Source organism: Pinus tabuliformis, chromosome 5_2 (assembly GCF_031772625.1).
Source record: "Pinus tabuliformis cultivar Carrire ecotype Pingquan chromosome 5_2, CPIR1, whole genome shotgun sequence".
NCBI classification, from domain to species: Eukaryota; Viridiplantae; Streptophyta; class Pinopsida; order Pinales; family Pinaceae; genus Pinus; species Pinus tabuliformis.
Genome location: NC_142306.1, coordinates 657102315 through 657119109, shown reverse-complemented (window position 1 = coordinate 657119109; position 16795 = coordinate 657102315). Strand labels below are relative to the sequence as shown.

At 37.2% G+C, this 16795-nt stretch overlaps 1 pseudogene; it reads left to right on the top strand.

Annotated features, from left to right (window-relative positions):
- The first annotated feature begins 1 nt into the window (after nucleotide 1).
- Nucleotides 2–15917, top strand: LOC149160783 (AUGMIN subunit 2-like; annotated as a pseudogene).
- Nucleotides 15918–16795: the final 878 nt, after the last annotated feature.

The following is a 16795-nucleotide window of genomic DNA, read 5'->3' as shown; positions in this document are numbered from 1 at the left end:
CATGTCTGGAGCAAGAGAGACTAAAGGTCTTCCAGAAGAGGAAGCATACAAGAAAGCTATCTATGATTTAACTGACATGGTTAGAGTCCTCTATGAAGAGAGGAATATTAGAATGGCTAGAGATATTTCTATGTCCCCACATATAGAGGGAAGCTCAGAAGATAAAATAGATGAAAAGAAGGATTCAAAGGGTAATGGAGGAAAGCCTCCTCCATATCCACCATATTCATCATCTTCCTCATAATTTTCATCATCCTCATCATCCCAAACCACATCATGTTCCACTTCCACCACAAAAAATGTTCATACTCATTCAAAAACCCCAAAAGAAAAATCTCCCTTACTCAAATTGGACATTAAGTTTGAACTTCCCACGTACAATGGTGAGGTAAATACAGAAAAGTTAGACAATTAGATTCGACAATTGGAAATTTATTATAGAATTCAGAACCTTCAAGAAGATGACATAAAGATCCAGTTGGATTCATTGAGGCTAGAAGGAGCAAAACTAGTTTGGTGGGAAGCAAAGACTCAAGAGGAAATGTGAATTCATGGTAATATATCCATTTCTCGGGTTGAATTTGTTTCTTCAATTAAAATACAGTTTTATCCTTTAGACTATATGAAAACATCCATTATGAGTTGGCAAAACTTTAGGCAACTCAAGGACCAAATGGTTCAAGACTATACCCTAGAGTTTAGGAAAAGGGCTTTGTTGTTAGGAGTAAACTTGAATTCCCAAGATAGTCTCTTGAAATACATTGGGGGTGTACATTCCTACTTAAAACACACTATCCTTATGTTCAATCCAAGCAATTTAGATGAGGTATATGTGCAAGTCACCCACCTTGAAGCCAGAGGAAAGAACATTCAGGAACAGGGTAGCAAAAAGAAGCCATTCAGGGGTAAGGAGAAAGAGAAGGGTGGAAAATAGAAAGGAAAGAAGAATGCAAGTGTAAAGAAAGAAGGGGAGAAAACTATATGAAAACATTGTTCGAAAGAGGGGCATGATGAAACCCATCCCAAACTAAGGCCTACGAAGCCAAAGAATAAGGCGAAACAAAAGACGACTGCTACCACACAACATCATCTTGGATCTGATTCTAGTGATGAGACCAAGATTTTAGCCATGGTCACAAAGGGAAAAGAAGCTATAGAAAGCACTAGTTACTCACATAGTCACAAAAACACTCCAAATGAAGAATCAAGGATAGAGTAGTTCCATGTAAGGGTAATCTCAAATCATACAAATATTGATGCATTATTTGATAGTGGGTCATAATCGACCTTAATTTCAGAAGACTTAGTCAAAAACCGCAACCTTGAAACTGTACCTCATCACAAGCCATATCCATTGGGTTGGATATTCAATAATGCAAATTTACAGGTTACAAGGAAAAGCTTATTCAGGTTTTCCATTACTGAAAAATTCATTGATGAAGTTGATTTAGATGTAGTTCCACTTGACATCTCAGGAATTATTCTGGGGAGCCCATATTTGTATGATAGGAAAGCGGTATTTTATCATCATGAGAACAAATATCAATTTCTCAAGGATGGAGTGGAGTATATTATGAGAGCCCATCGCAAAAAGTTAAACATTTCTTTGGTTAATGTAGAGTAGATGAAGCAAGTAGTAAATGAAAGTAAACATTTTGTGCTTCTCATGATAAAGAAAAAGATTGATATAGATTATGAATATTTTGAAGGTTGTGATGATAAGTTAAAATCTGATTTATTTGATGTGGTAAGCAAGCATGGCAATATGTTTCAGGAACCAAATGGGTTACCTCCCAAGAGGGGAATTAAGCATGAGATACAGCTACAACAGGATGTTCCACTTCCAAACATTGGCATGTATTGCATGTCGATCATGGAGAGCATGGAAATCAAGAATCAAGTTAAAAAATTACTGAAAAAAGGTATCATACGCCCATCAACTTTGCCATGTGGTTCACCAATTGTTTTGGTGCCAAAGAAGGACGAGACTTGGCGCATGTGTGTGGATTTCCATGCACTGAATAAGATAACAGTAAAGAATCATTATCCACTCCCAAGAATTGATAACTTTCTTAATCAATTGAGGTATGCAAACTATTTCACTAAGTTAGACTTACGAAGTGGTTACCATCAAGTTAGAATAGTTGAAGAGGTCATTTGGAAAACTGCATTTAAAACTAAACAAGGATTGTTTGAGTGGCTTGTTATGCCATTCAGTCTTACAAATGTTCGAGCTACTTTCATGAGGGTTATGAATGATGTATTGAGACCATTTCTAGATGATTTTGTCATTGTTTACTTAGATGATATTCTCATATTCAGCAAATCCAGAGATGAACATGCCATGCATGTGAACAATGTACTTGATGTCTTGAGAAAAGAAAAATTATTTTTAAATATGTCAAAGTGTGAATTTGGAAAGACTTCTTTAGTGTATTTGGACACATTGTTGGAGGAGGTGAGTTGAAGATAGACCCCTCTAAGTTTGAGGTAATTTTGAATTGGCCCAAGCCCAATATAGCTACAGAGGTAAGAAGCTTTCTTAGGGCAGCACAATATTGGAGGAACTTCATTGCTAATTTTTCTTCCATTGCAGCTCCACTCATGCATTGACTAGTGTTAAGAAAGTATTCCATTGGGGAGATGTACAGTAAAAAGCATTTGATGCTTTAAAACGAAAGATCAGTTCAACACAAGTATTGGCTCTTCTAGATCTTAGACAACCATTTGAGATTCAAATGGATGCTAGTCATTACGCCATGAGAGAAGTTATCATGCAACATGGTAAGCCCATTTCATTTTAATCTAAAAGTTTTAATGGTGTTGTGACTAACTATCCCACTTATGACAAAGAACTTTATGCATTGGTGTAAAGTGTTAAAAATGGAAACACTACTTGATGGGGAAGGCGACCATTATCCATACTGACCATCAACCATTGTAGTACTTATAGTCACAGTTAAAGTTGTAGCAATCACAACACTTCAAATGGATGGGTTTTCTACAATAGTTTCATTTGGTTTTCAAATAACAAAAGGGAATCTACAATAAGGTAGTTGATATGCTTTCTAGTGCTATTGTAAATTCATCTATTATACTCAAGCACAGTTATGCTTTACATGAAAGTTACATTGAGAAATATGCATATCATAATGACTTTGAAGATGTGTATGGAAGATTGAGGCAGGGAAACCAAATTGAAGAGTTAGATTACCATGTACATAACAATTTGTTGTATCACTTGGGCAACTTATGTATTCCATAGGGAGAAAGAAACATTACCATAAGGGATGTGCACACTTCAATGATTGCTAGAAATTTTGGTGTAGGAAAGAGTAGTGAATCTCTACAGGTATTGTTAGTGGCCACACATGTTTGATAATGTATCTTGTTTCATTAGAGGATGTTATTTGTGTGAAACAAGTAAGCCTAGCAACAGGAAACTAGGATTGTACACTCCACTTCTAGTACCTTAACGTCCATGGGAGAGTATCTTAATGGATTTTGTAGGAGGCCTTCCATTTTCAAGGAAAGGTCATGATTACATACATGTAGTTGTATTCTAATGCCATGTAAAAAGAAAGTTATAGATGAAAAAATAGCTCATCTTTTCTTTCAAAATATTTGGGTTCATTTTGGTCTTCCTACTTCCATTGTAAGTGATCAAGATTCTCAATTTGTTGGGAATTTTTGGTCAAATTTGTGGGACATGATGGACACTAAATTGAAGAAGAGTAGATCCTTTCATCCACAAACAGATGGACAAACCGAGGTGGTCAATAGGATAGTCATTCATCTTCTTAGAGGATATTGCAAAAAACATCCCAAGTAGTGGGATGAACAGATGCATTACATACAACATGCATACAACAGGGCAAGGCATTCTTTCACAAACACATCGCCATTTGAGGCATGTTTTGGGTACTTGCAAAGATTTCCATTGGACTTCATCTTTAAGAAAGATGTCACTATAGATGGTCATAGTGACATCGATAAGGCAAGGAAGTTCATTGAGAGAATTCAGTTGATACATCACATAATGCAAGAACAACTTGAAAGAGTCAAAGCAGCTACAAGGCAAGGCATGACAAACATAATGTCAATCATAAATTTCAAGTTGCTGATAAAGTTTTGTTATATGTTAGAAAAGAGAGACTTCAAGGGGAAGGTAAAAAGTTGAAGCCAATCTATTATGGTCCTTTTAAAATTCTAGAAAAGATAGGTAACAATGCATTTAGGCTAGATTTTCCTCCTTATATGAAAATATACTCTGTTGTTAATGTTGAGAATTTGAGATTGTTTGAGCCTCCTTTGATTAATAATCAAGGAGATCATGTTCATCTGCCATCAATAGATGATTTCTCACTAGAATATGTTGATGAACTTCAGCAATATCTCATACTTGATAGAAGAACTAGAACTTCAAAGAGAGGGAATGTCGAATACCTTCAAGTGGGACTCAAGGAACAAAATCCTTCTAATGAAAAATGGATGCAGATTGAGAAGGTGAGGCAGTTGTACCCTTACATGTTGAACAACTGATAGTATCTTTTGGGGTCTAAAAGGCTTCCAGTGGGGAGGAATGATCAGGTGATCAGTATTTAGCTCAAAAATCAAAGTGTTGAGAATCACTCAAATATTGAACTACCACATCTAACTTGGTGATACGATCCCAATGCAACTCATTTCACTCAAAACAAAGCTCGTATGAGAAAGATATCGTGTTCTATCTGCTTTTCCAAATAGAGGAATTTTGCAACAAAAAAAGTACAGTCACTACATAGTGAGAAGTTTGTACTACTGATGTGGTAGGTGACTGTGCAGGTTAAAGTTTGGTCAATGGCCAGTGGGGTCTTTCCAAGCGGCACAATTTGGTTGGTATACAGTTTGGTGAAATGGTATTTTCTGATTGGTTGGAGGAGAACCAATGATAAGGAGATATGTGGCAAGCCTGGAGGCTACCATGTGTCCCTCCGCAAAGGCCTAGGCATCGGTGCACAGTGACAAAATATTATAGTAGGTCAGCAGAGTCGAACCTGTGACCTCATCGAGCAAGTCTAGAGCCTTACCATTATACCACGCCATTGGTTCTTTCAATACTATGGTTACAATTTCTATTTTTTATTCTTAACTATAGCGATTGGGGGAGGAGAGGGCTAGTGCCGCAAGCGAACCCCCTCTCCACATGTGACCACACGATGAAATCGGAGGCCAACGATTACACTAACCATGCGCTTAATGCACTAATCAGGATTAAACCTTAATTAATCCATACTTATCCGCTAATCAACATGCAGTTAGGTTTGCATAACTTTTGGCGGTCTGATAAATTCGGTATTTTCTCAAAATTTGGTAGCGTTAAATGGAGTTCTTCCAATTTTAGTGGAGAATTCCCAGGAGAAACTGAAGAGGCCATAACTTTTGCAATCTTTGACCAATCTGGGCTAAAAAAAAGTCATTCCTAGATGATTTTGATGTTCTGAGTACGTTGAAGCAGGTTTCAGGAGAAGTAGAGCATTGTAAACAATTTTTTTTCCATTTTGAGCTAATATAGAGGCCCAAGCCATGGAAGCTAGACCAAGGAGATGTAACCCAGGAGGGGTGAACTCCTTCGTCAAAACACTGTGTTAAAAGTTCGTTATGATGGTTTGTTGTATATTTGTTTGCTGATGTTCAAAACATTATTCACATGTTATTTTTCTCATGAATTTCACATAAAACTTGACAAATCTACCTGTTACATTCAAAAACACCATAAAGGAAACCTATGCACATAAATAAAATGATGAGCGATTGTTTTTAATTCTGAAGTTGAAATTAGCACAGAAAAAATAACATTCAACAACAAATCAGATGTGGACCAAAGGTTGTATATATCCATGATTGGTAGTCTCCTATATGTGACAGTCTCCCTCCCAGATGTGATGCAGGCAATTGGAAAAGTAGCGCAATTCCATGTAGCACCGAAAGAATGTCATATTATTGGCGTCAAAAGAATTCTTCAATACCTTAATGGTACAATAGAATATAGTCTCTGGTATCCCCAATGAAATGATCTGGTCATCCAAGCTTATACAAATGCAAATTGGTTAGGAAGTGTTGATGATCATAAGAGCACTAGTGGAGCAGCGTTCTACCTAGGTGGTTGCCTTGTCTCATGGTTAAGTAAAAATAAGTCTTCAATCTCATTATCCACAGCAGAAGCAGAATACATCGCGGTAGTAGCTTGTTGTACTCAAGTTCTCTGGATGAAACAAAACTTGCAAGATCTTCAAATTAAGTTTGATGAGGCTATTCCCATCTTCTGCAATAACACCAGTGTCATCAGTATCTCCAAAAATCCTATGATGCATTCCAAAACAAAGCACATTCTAATCAAATATCATTTCATTAGAGAGAAGGTCGCCAAAAAGAATATCAAGCTTGAATATGATGGCAAAAACGAACAAATTGCTGACATCTTTACCAAACTATTACCTCATGAAAAATTTGAGTATCTTCGACAAAAGCTTCAGATTCTCCCAAGATCTCCTTAGTATCTTTCTCTTATCTAACTATGTAGAAAGGGGGAGTGGAGGTGTGTATAGGTGTGCAAGATGACACCTTGTCAGGGGGAGTTACCCTTTTCCATTAATGAAAAAAGGGGAGAGAAGGTAGTAGGAAGAGGTGTCGTGACCGTAAGGGGAGTACTTGTGCTACCATCAATGCCAAAGAGGGAGATTGTTTATCAGTGGTTGTCATTGATATCAACCAAAGAAGCACCAAGGGCTACCCTGATCTTGCATGGGAATTTTGACTTGAAAGATTACTTTATTCTGATTCAAGGATATTCTAGATGGATTCTACTTGTCGAGATGTTTCCGTTGATATATGGCACGCCACGTAAGTCTTCACGGTTTGAGAGATATTCATGTTTGAAGTTAGTAACCCCACACTAGTACAAAATGGCTAATTAGCTACTAAAAAAACAACTACAATTTGCATATAAACGATTATTTTTCAATCGGTGACCAATAGTAGCTAATTTATAGTATCTTATAATGTGACCAATTTTTAGTCGTTTTTAGCTTAGCCATTAATTGGTTGTCTCAATTTTATTATCTAGTAGTATATTTAGTCATAAATTTGGTCATTAATTTAGTCATTGATTTAGTCATTAATTGCCACAATTAATGACCAAATATACAACAAAATATGTTACTAAATGATTACTCGAGAAAACAAATTAATGACTAAATAAATATGACCAAAATGTTGGTCGTGTTATAAGATAATATAAATTAGATACTAATATTCATATATATGCAAATTTTAGTCATCGTTTGAAACCAAACAATGTAAACTTTGAAACGTGAAGTGATACAGTTACCCGTTTCATAGAGATAGCAAAAAATTGACCCGATTTTAAAAAGGGGTGATGTAGAACACACATATTTTTTTTAAAGCATAGTTTTTGGCACTTTAATTTTTTTTATGTACATTACATTTTAGAATGTTAGTGATTTGCATACTGATTTAAAAAAGTGATGATTCTGCATCATGTCATTTTTTTAAAAGACTTATTTTTTTACTTTAAATTCATTCTAGTGTCACCCATTATGGTTTTCAACCATAGAACAACAAATTTTATTTATTAATACTTATTTATTAATTCAAAAAAATATTATTTTCCAACCAGAATCAACTAATCTCAATCCCTAATGTTTTAGGTTAAATCAAAACCCTTAATGTCCAAACTATTATCATTATATTTTAAGTGATACCAAAGTTGCTAATCCACTTTATTAATTCCTCATTTAAAAATCAAAGAGTTAAAATGATAAAATAGTAACTTCAGTAACATTAACACACAATCAAATAACGTGATACGTTTTTAACATTAATAGGGAATCAAATAAATCTACATGCATCAATTTGGAGTGGTTACAGTTATAATAATTGCAACATAACAAGATCAAAGCTTTTCTCGTTTATGTTGGGCGATTCCTAGAATCACTCAACTGCCAATATATTTTAAATTTAGGAATTTTGATTTGAATCTAATTCCTCTAAATTTTGGCAAAGTATTATTTATTTTGGTGTCACCCATTATGATTTTCAACCATAGAACAACAAACTTTATTTATTAATACTTATTTATTAATTCAAAAAAATATTATTTTCCAACCAGAATCAACTAATATCAATCCCTAATGTTTTAGGTTAAATCAAAACCCTTAATGTCCAAACTATTATCATTATACTTTAAGTGATACCAAAGTTGTTAATCCACTTTATTAATTCCTCATTTAAAAATCGAAGTGTTAAAATTATAGAATAATAACTTCAGTAACATTAATAGGGAATCAAATAACATGATACTTTTTTAACATTAATAGGGAATCAAATAAATCTACATGCATCATTTTGGAGTGGTTACAGTTATAATAATTGCAATATAACAAGATCAAAGATTTTCTCGTTTACGTTGGGCGATTCCCGGAATCGCCCAGCTGCCAATATATTTTAAATTTAGGAATTTTAATTTGAATCCAATTCCTCTAAATTCCGGTGAAGTATCATTTATTCTAGTGTCACCCATTATGATTTTCAACCATAGAACAACAAACTTTATTTATTAATACTTATTTATTAATGTAAAAATATATTATTTTCCAACAAGATTCAACTAATCTCAATCCCTAATGTTTTAGTTTAAATCAAAACGCTTAATGTCCAAACTATTATCATTATATTTTAAGTGATACCAAAGTTGTTAATCCACTTTATTAATTCCTCATTTAAAAATCCAAGAGTTAAAATGATAAAATAGTAACTTCAGTAACATTAACAAGGAATCAAATAACATGGTAATTTTTTAACATTAGTAGGGAATCAAATAAATCTACATGCATCATTTTGGAGTGGTTACAGTTATAATAATTGCAACATAACAAAATCAAAGCTTTTCTCGTTTACGTTGGGTGATTCCCGGAATTGCCCGACTGCCAATATATTTTAAATTTAGGAATTTTAATTTGAATCTAATTCCTCTAAATTCCAGAAAAGTATCATTTATTCTAGTGTCATGCATTATGATTTTCAACCATAAAACAACAAACTTTATTTATTAATTCAAAAAAATATTATTTTCCAACCAGAATCAACTAATCTCAATCCCTAATGTTTTAGGTTAAATCAAAACCCTTAAATTCCAAACTATTATTATTATATTTTAAGTTATACCAAAGTTGTTAATTCAGTTTATTAATTCCTCATTTAAAAATCCAAGAGTTAAAATGATAAAATAGTAAATTCAGTGACATTAACATGGAATCAAATAACATGATAGTTTTTTAACATTAATAGGAAATAAATCCACATGCATCATTTTGGAGTGGTTACAATTATAATAATTGCAATATAACAAGATCAAATATTTTCTCGTTTTCCTTGGGCGATTCTCGGAATCACCCGACTGCCAATTTAGGAATTTTAATTTGAATGTAATTCCTCTAAATTCCAGCAAAGTATCATTTATTCTAGTGTTACCTATTAGAGTCGGTCTTTACATCCCTCTGTCAGAGATCATTTCTCTTATTGCATTTCATTTTTAGGTGTCTCGCTCGATTCACTCAGTTGCATTCCGCTAGGGGCATGCCATGATCTAACAGAAGGGTCTTGTCAGTCATTTCCCCTCATGCTTTGTACCTGCTGGTTTAGGTCTGTTTGTCAAATCAATTTTGAAATCATTCATAGTCTTGTTTTGGCCTCTTGTCAGCAAAGAGTTATTATAAGATTTTTAGGTCTAGGATTTAACTGATTTAGTCCTCAAAGTGCCCAATAATGCCAGCAGGCCAGAGGGAGGTTCAGATTTTCATTATCAATAATGCTCAAGGATGATTCCTCTTCAAAACTCTGTTTTGAAGAGGAAATCGTCAAATTAATTGTTTGTAATAAATATGTATTTTTAAAGTTTTCCGCCATGGAGTACTTCAAATGCAGACTCTGGTCATCCTTTGCCGAAGTTCAACACCACCATCTCCTGCAAAAAATCAACAGAAGAGCCATCATTTTAGCCAAAAATCAAAGAGAAACTTGAAGAACAGAGTTGTATTAAAAGTGAAGAAATGCCAATTTTAAAACATACAAAAATGGGTCTTTACAAAGACAAAATCAAAGCCATGTCTTTATGAAGATATTTTTATGTGTATTAATGTCATTTTGCATTCAAGGGATCAATTGAAGTCGACTTAAGTGGTGAGGAAGCAAAGCTGTGTTTGAAAGGCCAGACTATGTGTAATTGACAGAGCACGGCACGTTGGGAGTTGGGTGTGGCGCATATAAACTGTGCGGCGCATAGAGCCGTGTTCCACCGTGGAAATTTGAACATGTGCGGTGCACTCATCGGGCGCGACACACTGGGATGTGTGCACAACGCATTGGCTTGAGACCGAAATTTTTTGCCAATCTTCTCAAATATCAAATTTGCTCGGTTATGTTGAAAAGTGTGCAACAAGAAATGCTTGTTGAGAATGCAACAAGATGATGGAGCTTAGTGAAAAGAGTCACCTTCACTAAGTGGTCTCGCAGGCAAATTATGTTGCAAGTTCTATTTTTGGATCCCAGCAGGGATGATCACAGCAGGAGTGACCACAGCAGGGATGATCATAGTAGGAGTGACCACAACAGGAGTGATCATAGCAGGAGTGATCACAGCAGGAGTGATCAAAGTCTATTTTTAGACTGGCTGTCAAAAATAGAAAAGTCAAATATTATTGTCTCATAATAATATTTGGACTATAAACTTGATCTTATTCTCTTGGAGCACTTCAGTTTGAGCTACAGATGTGGCACATGCAGCTGTCAGAAGGAAGTACACTTTCTTTGTGGGTCAGTTGAGTTGTTGCATGCATGACTTCAGTTAGAACTCAATCAGTTGAGTTTGGTGGAGTTGATTGTAGAGTTGATGGAGTTGTGTTCAGTTTGACTTGGTTAAACTAGTTGTAATTAGTCTAACTGCAAATAGACTAATGATGAGTTGTTAAACTAATTATTAACTCATAATGCAACTATAGAATACATCAGTTAACTCAGTTTCATGTCAGTGCATGTTCAGTTCAGCAGGGACAGGTGTTAGAGGATCAGATTGCTATCAGTTGTGACTATAGTTGTGCATGATGATTTGCACAATCAAAGGGATTGAGTATGCCAATGAATTGGCCAATACCAAGTATTATAGCCTCTGATCACGTCTTTACCAGTGTGAGTGATTCTTTGGAGGTTAAATACGAGTTTGGTAAACCATTCTCATTCATTCTTGAGCAGGTATTGAGCTGTGGAGGCAGTCAAGCAGTGGAATAGATTTGGAGATCAGATCTGAGCTGTATTGTGTGTAACATGTGGAGTTGGTACTGGATTGCTTGTGATAAGCATTGTACTTTGTAATGTTACATGATTCAATGAATATAATATAAAGATAGTTGGCGTTTTTAGCGAGATGCTTTCCGCGGGATACATACTGCGTTAATGAGTTTGATTGATGCTTCTATGTGCGCCTGTGAATGTTTTTGCTTCTCTAAATTGATGATCAACGTAGAGGAGGTTATGTATTATGCATGTTTTCTGCAATAGTGTATAATCGAGATAATCTCTGTTGAATAAGTTTCATATCATTCAAAATTTCTACATGGTATCAGAGCTGTTGATCATCAGATCTACTATTCAGGAAGTGTTTACATTTTATTTCTCCAGGCAGAGCCTGTAATCGGGCTAGGTAGCCTCTGGATTCATCCTTCCTTTGGAAGTTGAAATATCCGGTAAAAGCCCATACAGTCAATCTCTATACGAGAAATATTGTGTTCTCACGAATCTTAGATCCGAGGGAGTTGGGTTGGAGCTAGTGGAATTCGAATTTGCAGTAGTGTTTTCTTGGTGGCAACGCAACAATTTCTTTCAATGGATTGCGATTAGAGTATGCTCTTGAGGGCAGCTCAAACTATATTGCATGGAAGGATAGGATGGAGGCAGTATTGGATGATAACGGGCTGAAGGAGTTCATAGAGACGGATGTCCCAAAGCCTACTGATGCTACTCAAGCTGATGCTTGGCAAAAGAAGACCACAAAATGTCGAAGGATTCTGTTGGAGGGCATAAAGGATCACATTGTGTCCAGCCTGCATGGAAAGACTTCTCCATATCTGATGTGGAAGGCTTTAACAGATCTATTCCAAAGCAAGAGCGATCAGAGGAAGTTGGCACTCAAAGATAAACTCAGAAACATCAAATGTGAGAATGGTGACAGTATGCCCAAGTATCTCACGAAGTTCACTCAGTGTCTAGATGAGCTGGGAAGTGTGGGGGTTACTGTCGATGATGAGGACTTGGTGAGCTTGGCTCTCCTTGGTCTTCTGAAGAGTTGGCATTCCTATCAGGACTCTGTTAATGGTTGGGAGAAATTGCCAGGATGGGAGAGACTTTGGTTGGATCTTGTGCAAGAGGAGATCAGACGGAGCACCAGAGACAGTTCTTCATCCATGCAGGATGAGGAGAACTGTGCCTTAGAAAGTAAGGCAAAGAAGGGGAAGGGGAAGGTTTCTCTTTCCGAATCCATTTCTTCCAATGATGGGAAGAAGGTTGACAAGGCAAAGGTGAGATGCTTTCGTTGTCATGAGTTGGGTCATTATGCTACTAATTGCCCAAAAAAGAAGTCCAAGAAGGGATCCGGGGAAGGATCTGAAGGTGAGGCACTTGCTTCACAGTTTGAGTTGGATTTCACACTCTTCGCATGCATGGTTTCATCCATGATGGGAAGTGGTTGATTTCTTGACAGTGGAGCTTCTTTCCACATGACTGGTGACAAAAGTTTGTTCAGTACTTTGGAGGAGAAAGATCTCCAGATACTCATAGGGATGGGTAATGATGAGAAGTATAGTGTCTCAGGTGTAGGCACGGTTATTTTTCAGAGGGAGCATGGAGCTCGCCTTACCTTGACCGATGTCAAGTATGTACCAGGACTGAAGAGAAACTTGGTGTCGATCGCGATTCTGGAAGACAGAGGCTATGATGTAGTCTTCAGTAAGGGAAAGGTTTTCCTTAGACACATCATCACTAGACAAGTGAAGCAGATTGGTTCACGGGTCAAGAACCTGTATGCTCTTGAGGTTCAAGATGCATGCAAAGCCTTGAGCAGTAAGGCAACTGATGGAGACTTGGTGGTTGAGAGGGAGCGTATATTACCTCTCGACATGCAGAGCCAGAAGAAGTCTCAGACGATTGTGGAGGAGCCACGATTGGTGCAGCATCTTCAGGAGGTTGTGGAGGAGCCACAATAGGGGAAGCTGAGAGGAGATTGAGTAGAGACATCTACTCATCCAGAGACCTCCAGTAGGGGGAAACTTCGAGCCAGGTGGGCTGAGGGATCACATGCAACCATACCTCCAGGTAGGAGGTGGGGTGATGTGGATTGATCGTCCCAAGGAGGAGGGGTAGGATCCTTGAGGTACCCAACCTCTTGGATGAGACCTTGCTACGGGAGCCCCGATGTGTAGTAGCAGGAACTGACTGATTGGGTAGAGACAGATGTAGATGGAGCGGCAGAGAGAGGGACAGTGCAGGGAATCCCAGGACAGTGCATAGCTAGCAGGCTGCAGCAATGCGAGAGGCACAAGTGTTTTGCACAGTGCTAGGTGGCGCAGAGAGGTGTGCAATGGTGTGAGATGCATGTAGATGTTGCAGTAGCACAGATGTCAGAGAGGGAGCACTTGTCAGCAGCAGGTAGAGCTTTAGCATCAGAGGATGTTTCTAGCCCAACAGGGAGGTCAGTTGGGAGGTGCAGTGTAGATGAAATGCTGGGAGATAGAACTAGCAGTAGCATAGATGCAGTCAGAGATCAAAGTGACAGAGGCTAGAGCAGTCAGATACTAAAGAGCACAGAGATACAAATTTTTCAGTCGACAGAGGCAATAGCAGTCAGAGACTTTGATGACAGAGCAAGTGGACCGGCCAGATGTGTTGCATGGAGAACATTCCAGAGTTACAGGATCGGGTTTGATAGGAAGCCTTTCTTGTTGAGAGGGAGTGTTGAAAAGTGTGCAACAAGAAATGCTTGTTGAGAATGCAACAAGATGATGGAGCTTAGTGAAAATAGTCGCCTTCACTAAGTGGGCTCGCAGGCAAATTATGGCGCAAGTTCTATTTTTGGATCCCAGCAGGGATGATCACAGCAGGAGTGACCAAAACAGGGATGATCATAGCAGGAGTGACCACAGCAGGAGTGATCACAGTAGGAGTGATCACAACAGGAGTGATCAAAGTCTATTTTTAGACTGGCTATCAAAAATAGAAAAGTCAAATATTATTGTCTCATAATAATATTTGGAATATAAACTTGATCTTATTCTCTTGGAGCACTTCAGTTGAGCTACAGATGTGGCACATGCATCTGTCAGAAGGAAGTATGCTTTCTTTGTGGGTCAGTTGAGTTGTTGCATACATGACTTCAGTTAGAACTCAATCAGTTGAGTTTGGTGGAGTTGATTGTAGAGTTGATGAAGTTGTGTTCAGTTTGACTTGGTTAAACTAGTTGTAATTAGTCTAACTGCAAATAGACTAATGATGAGTTGTTAAACTAATTATTAACTCATAATGCAACTATAGAATACATCAGTTAACTCAGTTTCATGTCAGTGCATGTTCAGTTCAGCAGGGACAGGTGTTAGAGGATCAGATTGCTATCAGTTGTGACTATAGTTGTGCATGATGATTTGCACAATCAAAGGGATTGAGTATGCCAATGAATTGGCCAATACCAAGTATTATAGCCTCTGCTCACTTCTTTCCCAATGTGAGTGATTCTTTGGAGGTTAAATACGAGTTTGGTAAACCATTCTCATTCATTCTTGACCAGGTATTGAGCTGTGGAGGCAAGCAAGCAGTGGAATAGATTTGGAGATCAGATCTGAGCTATATTGTGTGTAACAGGTGGAGCTGGTACTGGATTGCTTGTGATAAGCATTGTACTTTGTAATGTTACATGATTCAATCAATATAATATACAGATAGTTGGGGTTTTTAGCGAGATGCTTTCCCCAGGATACATACTGTGTTAATGAGTTTGATTGATGCTTCTATGTGCACCTGTGAATGTTTCTGCTTCTGTAAATTGATGATCAACGTAGAGGAGGTTATGTATTATGCATGTTTTCTGCAATAGTGTATAATCAAGATAATCTCTGTTGAATAAGTGTCATATTATTCAAAATTTCTACAGTTACTTCGTGTTGATGAAGATGTGCAGAATTTGGGTAATATGATAGGTCTTATTGATACTTTGGTAAGAGTTTTGAGAGACCTTACATTTGCGCAACATGATTTGGCAGATTTGCAAGTGGAACTGTAGATCGACGGGATGATAACAATGTGGCACGTCTCACCCATAGTTTCAGCGCCGATTTTCAGAATTTTTGCTTAAAGCAGCCAGTTTTTATGGAGCCTTAATTACAGCTCCAACAGAGTCAGAGTTTTTAGGATCCACTATCTGTCTGGGGAAATTATACTACCCATTCTAGTTGCCTTGGCATCTTGCACACGCTATTTTGAAACCATATCTGCAATGAGAGAATCAAATGCTGCACTTCACAGGCTATGTGTTGGTTCATCATCTCCAGTTACACCATCAAAAGATCCATCATGAATGTCAGATCAAGCGGATTCAAAATGTGTAACCCCTCCTCCATGGAGTGCAAATTACTGTATGGATGAATCAAACTTAGATGATATTGTGATTCGTAGTTGCACACGATTAGACCAATTAGAGTCTTCCATTGAAAACCCTGATTTCGGAGCGTCTTCTGATGTTGGGCAGTCTAATCATAATGGTCCGAAAGCAAAGGCGGTTATCTTGGCCATTTTCAAGCGCTACACATAATATGGTGTAGTAATGCTAGTAAATCATTGTTTTAGCTAAATCTCAAAAATGTATGGAAGGTTACTCTCAGTCCATAGTAATGCTGGAGGGCCAAAGCCAAGGAATCCGAGAGTTATGGAGAGTCGTTTTCAATTCTACACAGATGTGCGAGATCTGTCATATTTATAACAATATCTAGATCAACATCCTCGTTAGAAAACTCACCGAGGCATCGTGTGAGGTGAATGAAGACTTTTCCTTGGTTAGTTTTGCAACCTTGGACATTCAGGATAAAAAAAAAGGTGTTGGGAATCTTGTTAAGCAAATGGATATGTGGTTTTGACGGAGAGATCGCAGCTGGAATTGACGGAACTTTGTTTCCCTTCATTAAAGGCGAAACCTTAGTAAGAATTAGTTTTTATTCAAACGGCAAAAGGGAAGGTGAAAAGTCAAAGACCGAAATGCCTAAATTTAGAGCGTAGATATCTACCATGGCAGAGAAATAGGATTCAATTACCTATTTTTGGACTTCAGTTATGTTTCAAAGGATCTACAGCTACAGTTTCCGCCTCTTCATCGGTCATCAACAGATTTGAGTAGAAAATGTAACGCTGCTCCCTTTCAGAACAAATGATTGGCTCTTCAACTTTACTTTGCTAATGATGATTAAACTATTCCTTATTTTCATCGATCTGTTTTCCCACATATTGAGTTTATTTATTGTATTGAAAATATTTTGTAAAAGGGTTGGCATTTTTGGGAAAGGGGTGAAAGAAAACTCAGCGCTTCACTGTACAGTTTTGGCAAAGAATTAATGAAATGATGCAGCTCTGATTCATGAGATTCATGTGGTATGAGTTTAGCATATGTTTCTTCTTTCTATTTCATATGTATCCTATTATGTTTTAC